Below are 7,909 nucleotides of genomic sequence, written 5' to 3' on the forward strand. Positions count from 1 at the left end.
GCAACAACAAAACCAATAACAACAACAACAATAATAACAGCAACAACAACAACAACAATAGCAATAAAAACAACAATAACAATAGCGCGCACCTACAACAACAGCAACACCAATAGAAACAACAACAATAAGAACAACAACTATCGCACCCCATTTTCGCAGAAAACGGGTTTTGTGCACGACCTAACAACTCTTTTGGGATTTCGAGTTTGGAGTCGCCACCTAACGAATTAAGGAGCGTTAGGGCACCTATCTAACCGAACTAAGTCTAGCTATGGTCAACGAGCCAGAGATCGGAGTAAGGGTTCAAATTACCTCGAGGAGAAGGTGTTAGGCATCCCTCGAGGTACACAAATGTGGGTACCGGCCGTGTCTCATGCAATCTATGTGGGGGTTACAAGTAGCAATCAAGGTCACTTCATTATTATTAAATAATATGCTTGCTAAGTGATAACAAATATAAAACAATTAGGTCTATTTTATTATTTTTATTAATTTAGACATGCAAGGCTAGGCGATAGCAATAACTAAACAATCAAGTTCATTTTTATTTATTTTTGACATACGCGACTATGTTATAAACAAAATTGGCAAATATGAAGCAATTAATAAGTGCAGAAGTAAAGTTTTGAAAATTGAGCAAGTTTTGAATAGGAATTTTTATTGAAAAAAAAATGTTTGTTTCTTTATACGGGTGATGCCACGATATAGTTTATCGCGCTCTTCCACCATAGAAACAATTTTGATTTGAGGTCGGTCTTAGAAAAATAACAATAGTTTATATTTTTTAAAATGATTTAAAAGATTTAGTTTGCATATAGGCACATAAATATTTACATATAAATACACATAATTCCTTCTGAGATTCATGGGTAGGTGGTACTTCCGGGGATGCGTCGGTTTAAAAATTGGAACTAGACCTCGTAATTCCTTTGACTTTCCCACTAACGATAGGTTAGGAGATAGTGCTTATAATTTATTTTCAAAATAAACAATGTCATAGTCAATCCAAAGTTTTAAAGGAGGATTGAATAATGACCTAAAAATGTTGCAAAACTTTGTAAGAAAGAAAACTAGTAAAACATTAATGTAGTAAATTTATTAAATGCAAAGATTTTGCTATGAAATATTTTAAAGCCAAGTAGTTTGTTAAATGCATGAAATGATTTATTATCACTATTATTTTAAGAAAACAACATATTGCATCATAAATGCGGAAATCTTCAAGGAGACAAATAGGATTACTAATTAAATAATATTCACTAATTTTAGGGGTAGGGCACAAATATGCACAAACAAATTTTATTTTTTATGGATATGTTAAAAGTTATTTACAAGCCTATAGACATGTTTTCTAGGTGTTCAAAAAAAAGAGTAACACATATATGTATGATTTTGTGAATCTAAATGATATGAACAAATAAATCCTTCGGCATTGGTTTCTACGTGACAAGACAATGCTAAAAGTTATAACATTTTTAAAACACCTAATCAGCCTACTAATTGATTTTAACATTCAAAAATTAATGGAATCTATTTATTATTATTGTTTTTAAGACTTACTAACAAAACCGTCAAGCAAATTGAAAATTGGTTAGATTATAACATCTACAAACAATAATTCTAGGTGGTTAAAGATAAACCTATAGGCATGATTTCTAACTTTCTTTTTAAAAAAAAAATACAATGAACAATTAGGCATGTAAATCCCCCTCTCCTAGACGATCCCCCAAATAACTTTATATATGAGAGCTTTAGAGTTACAAATGTTACAACATTCGATTAAATAAAAATAACAAAAAAAAATATATAGATTCAAACAAACAAACAAATCTTTCTTCATGGTTAATCATCAAATTGAACTTCAAGTTTGAAACCTGTCAAAGCAATCAAATAACTACACAAGTAATCACATTTATTAGTCAAGGTGAGACAATATGCNGAATAGAACAATGAACTCACACAAATGTATGAATACAAAAATAATTTAAATGTTAATTCCGAATACTAACCGGTTAAGTAGATTAGGAATGGTAGCAATGAAATACAAGTTGATCCAACCTTTACTCGAACAAAAGCAATATAGCAAAGTAGCGAAGAAGAGCACTTGAATGTTTACCGAAATCTTATTGTATTTAGAGTAGCAAGAGAGCAATGAGAGAATGAAGAGTGATGAGAGAACTTGTGATTGAGAGAGAATGATTGAATGAGTTTGTGAAATAATGAAGGGAGGGGGTCTTATTTATATAGCAAAGAGGGAAAAAAATAAGGAAAATAAATATTTAAAGGAATCAATTAAGTATATTGTTTTCCTTATTATAAAAGAGGACCAAATTAGAAAATTTAAAAATATTTCATTACCAAATATAAACAAGTAAGAATAAATCAATAGAGGATAATATTTTTTCCTTATATAAAGAAGAAATTGAAATCAGAAAATAGTTGATTATTTTCACCAAATATAAACAAGTAATAAAATAAGAAGAGTAATATATTTTTTTTCTTAAATGAGAAGAGCCAAAAGAAAATATATATTTAAAATATTCTATAAAAACAAGTAAGGAAATGACAGAATACGGAGAAATATTTTATTTTATATTTTTATGAAAATAAAGAAGGGTTAAAATCAGCAAAATCAGCTTTTTTGAATTACTATTATTATTTTACCAAATATATGAGCAACTTAATTTGACAAGGAAATAATTTAAAGTCAAACATTTACCTAAAAATAAATTACCATAAATAAATATGTAAGAATCAATCTAGGCAAACATTAAACGAAAAGGATCAATGAATATTTTTAATTCATTTTAAGTAATCTACACTATACTCAAGCAAGCTAGATTCAAAATGAGCGCAAAGATTAAAAAATCATGGACCGGTTTTAAATCAATACGATAAGCTAATTGCTAATCAATAACACAGATGCACGATCATCCACACCAAAATAAATTTAAGAATCATTCAGAGACAAAACTAACTAGCCTATAATATACACATGCTTCGAGAATTTTTGGAAAATCAACAAAAACAGTCCATAAGATCAAGCAACGCACAATTTATATTCGCTCATTGATAAAACATGCATAACATTAGGCAAAATTAACATTTATAATGAAAAATTAAGAGAGAAACTAACCCAGACGGATCTGTTGAGATCCGTCTTAAAACCAAACGACGCCATTTTTTGCTGGGAATGCTGACCGAAAAATAAGGAAAAGAAAGGGGGCAGGGCTCGCCGGAGTCCCTGCCTTCTGCTGTTTTTCGCCGGAGGTGCGTTGGTCGCTCGTTGGACCTCGCGGTAGCTTGCTGTCTCTGTACAGCAGTTGTTGCTTTCTCGTCGAGCTGGAGAGAGGGGGAGAGGAGGCGAAGAGGAAGACGAGAGGAGCGGCTGCTGGCTGGTGTCTTCTCCGCGGTGGGGGCTGCTGCCAGCAGTGGTGGTTCCCGTCGAGTTGCAGATTTCGCCGGAACTGCTGGCTGGTAGGAAGCGCTGGACGCTGCTGCCTATACCTGCAAAAAAAAAGAAAAAGAAGAAGAGAAAGGGCAAAAGAAGAGACGGGAGGGGAGAGAGGAGAAGAGGAGAGAAAGAGGGAGAGGGGGACGACGGGAGAGGGGAGGAAGAGCTCACCGGCGATGGTGGCTTTCGCCGGAAAGAATGGGGAAAGAGAGATGGAGGGAGGCGGCGGAAAGAGAAGGGAGGCTCGCCGGAAAGGATGGGGAGAGAGAGAGAGGCGGCTGGAGAGAGGGAGGGGAGGAAGAGAGAGTGAGTTTTTTTTTTGTTTGGTCTTTTAGGGTATTAGAATTTTGGAAGAATAGGATATTAAATCTTGACCGTAGAATTTAATAAGAGATAAAGGGCTATGATTCAATTTTGGATTTATTTTAAAGATGGACGGATGAGATTAAAAGATGAAAAATTAAAATCAAATTGGTTGGAGGATTGGAATGACTAAAATTGCAATTAAACTGGCTAGAATTGAAATGAAAGAGTGGCTATGATTGTAATAAAAATTTAATTGGAGTGGCTAGAATTGAAAGAAATTAGAATAAAATAGGCTAGAATTTAAATAATTTTATTAAAATACTACATACATTAAAATATTTTTCTATAATTGAAAATCATTTAAATTTTAAAACATTTGAAATTCATTAATAATTTTAAAATATAATAATATTTATAATAATTTTATAAAGTAAACGATACTAAAATATATAATTTTGAGAAAAATTCGACTAAAACTTCAAAACTTTAAGTAAATTTTAAAATACGTATTTAATCAAATATAATCCTAAAAATGGTTAAAGGTCGATCAAAATTGGGTGTCAACAGCTGCCCCTTGGTTGATTGAGAATGAAGAATGAATTGTCAGGCAACCAACGTTGACTTAATAGCCGATTTTGTCCGAACGACGAGAGATATCAGTTGGATCAATTGAAACGATATAGAGTTGAAAAAGGGTACGACCGAGACTTTGGTTTTAAGTCGCCTACATATCTCTGGTTATACGAGAATCAGGTCGTGTGTAGTTCTAGATTCAAGAGCAAATGAAACTCTTAAAAGTTGAAAGAGCCGTAAGGTATTCGGAAGGCACGATATCAGCTTTAATGGATAAGATTAGAGTAGCGAGAAGAGACAGATTGAGAGGCTAAAAGAGCATGACAGAGAAGCGAGAAGAGCATGATAGAATGAGGTTATCAGCCTTAGAGCAAGGTTCGGAGTATGAGTAGCAAATAATTGATAGGGTCTTCGTTGCGATAGATGATAGCATGATAATTGTAATCAAGGGGCGATCGATCATATCTGCAAATTCTAGATAAAATGTTAGCTTATAAATAGATAAAATATGACCAATAATGATAAAATATAAGTTCTAAATAAATGACAAGAGGTGATAAGAAGCATATCTGTTTTGAGACGTAGTGCAAGCCTTGATAGTCTTTGGCTTAACTTCTTGAAGGATTGAAATCCATCTCTGAAGAATAACGTCAAACTCTAATAGATCTGATAGTATAGCGATACAATAATATAGACGGAAATGTTTGGTAGTAAGGTGGATGTATGTAAGCATCCTGTTGTAAGGAAGAAGAGTCTAAATGTCATATTGTAAGGCAGACGAGCATAAACATCATATTTTAAGGCGGAAAATCCTAAACATCCTATTGTAAGGCGGAAGAGCCTAAATGTCGTATTGTAAGGCAGACGAGCCTAAATGTCGTATTGTAAGGCAGACGAGCCTAAATATCCTATTGTAAGGCAGACGAGCCTAAATGTCGTATTGTAAGGCAGACGAGCCTAAATGTCGTATTGTAAAGCAGATGAGCCTAAATGTCGTATTGTAAGGCATACGAGCCTAAATGTCGTATTGTAAGGCAGCTGAGCCTAAACGTCGTATTGTAAGGCAGACGAACCTAAATGTCGTATTGTAAGGCAGACGAGCCTAAATATCGTATTGTAAGGCATAAGAGCCCAAAAATCTTATCGTGAGGCGGAAGAGCCTAAATATCCTATTGTAAGGCGGAAGAACCTGAATGTCGTATTGCAAGGCAGACGAGCCTAAACGTCGTACTGTAAGGGACACGAGCCTAAATATCCTATTGTAAGGCGGAAGAGCCTAAACATCCTATTGTAAGGCGGAAGAACCTGAATGTCGTATTGTAAGGCAGACGAGCCCAAATATCGTATTTTAATGCGGAAAAGCCTAAACGCCATATTGTAAGGCGGAAGAGCCTAACTATCATATTATAATAAGGCGGGAGAGCTTAAACATCCTATTGTAAGGCGGAAGAGACTAAATGTCGTATTATAATAAGGCGGGGAACTTAAATATATATTCAATCAGTCGTAGAAGAAAGTTGATAATAGCCTCTTCAATAAATAATCTGAGGATAGTATGACTTACGTAGTAGCTCCTAAACATGACAGTACGCTCATACGTAATTTAGTCCTGCATCCAGAGAAAAATCGTAAATTTAAAAGGCGAGAGGTGGTAATACCTGTGCTTGTTTTGCCTTTAGAGTTACATTCCGTTGTGATGAAATTTTTGACGATTTCTCAAAAATTTCTGCCCCAGTTTAGAGTATAAGATATATACTCATATTTTTTTTTAAATATCTTTATGAAAATTTTTGAGGTTTCCTCAAAAATTCTGCCCCAGTTATTAGTAGGGAATTTTTTATCCTGCTTCACTCAAAGAAAAATTGTAAGTTCCAAAGAAAGTGATTATCTTGTATTTTGACATTAAGGCTCGACTTCGAATTCAAGTGTCAATTATGTTCATGGATTGTAAATTAGCCTAGATTTAAATTTGTAAAGGAGTGTTTTGAATGACCATGGGAAAGAAAGAAAATTTATTTGATAAAGACCGGACCCATCAAGGGTTGCCAACGTATCCAAAAAGGAAATCAGGTCAAAGCCAACTGTGTTCATAAGAGTCTTGTCCTTATCAATTTCTCTGATGTGATTTACGCTTCCTTGTCAAGTGCCTAACGTACATCTTTGTAGGATCTCCTTGAACGATGAATGTATTCGCCATAGAAGGATTGTTGTTTTGTGGTCCTTGTTGCACTATAATTTTTCCTTTTTCAATCATATTCTGAATCTTATTTCTCACTGTTGCACATTCTACGGTGTCATGACCTTGAATGTTTGAATGATAGGCACAATTTTTGGATAGATCAAAGTTTGAAGTAGAGTGCTTGGGAATCCATCCATTTATTGGTCTTAGAAGTTCTTTAGCCCATAATCTCTGGAAAATGTCAGTCAAAGTTTCCCTTAAGGGAGTGAAGACACGAGGTTTCCTCACCTTATGTTGAGATACCTGAGGGTTGGAAGGCTCAAGAATAGCATGAATTTGCTCAATATTATGATTTCATTGTTTCCGAGGTATATAGGTAGATGCATCTTCGTTCCTTTCATCTAATGATTTTTTCAGGACTTGAAGTGGAATTTGTGTATCAGTTATTCTTACAGATTGAATGCCATATTCTAACTCTTTTCCAATTCGAATTAGACTATCGAAACTTTGAATACCAGCGAAGAACAGGGTTTTGTAGTATATTCCCTCAATTGATCTGATGAGAGTTTGGACCAACTCCTCTTCATGCGGTAAGTGACGTATCTTTGAGGCTTCCATTCTCCATCGTATGACATATTCCTCAAAAGATTCATGACTTAATTTCTTCAATTTGAGCAAATTTAACATTGTAGGGTCAACCTTCTTATTAAACTTGTATTGTTCCACAAAGTCTCGAGCCATGTCTTCCCATGCGAGCCATTTGTCAAAGTCTTGTTTGACGTACCAAGTGAAGGCTATTCCTGATAAGCTTTGAATAAATAACCTCATTAGGAGAGGTTCATTGTTTTCTTAGCCAACTAGCCTGCTGCAAAAATCTTTGAGATGTGCTATTGGATCCCCACGTCCGTCGAACATGTTGAACTTTGGAATTTTAAATCCTGACGGCAATTCAACTCCTGGGTGTAGACATAAATTTTTATACCTCAGGTCATGAGTAGGTATTGAATTTAATTCTCCATTCATCTTTTTCTCCAAGTCATGCATTTTTCGCTGCAGTGCATCTAGCTTAGACTTCTCTATTTTGTCACCTATTCCCTCATATCCTAAAGCATCAAAGTTGAGGCGCGTTGGAGACCTTTGTTGAGAGAGGGTGTGAGTAGGAATAGGATGAGGAGAGTGTCACGACCCAAAACCGGGGCCGCGACTGGCACCCACAATTTTCCTCCTATGTGAGCGAACCAACCAATCTAACCCTTATCATTTTAACATATATCAACAGAAAATAATGCGGAAGACTTAAACTCATTAAATAAAACAAATCAACATCTATTAATTTCCCCAAATTCTGGAAGTCATCATCACAAGAACATCTATCTCAAATTACTAAACTAAGA

This window comes from Solanum pennellii, chromosome 10 (genome assembly GCF_001406875.1).
Source record: "Solanum pennellii chromosome 10, SPENNV200".
Lineage (NCBI taxonomy): Eukaryota > Viridiplantae > Streptophyta > Magnoliopsida > Solanales > Solanaceae > Solanum > Solanum pennellii.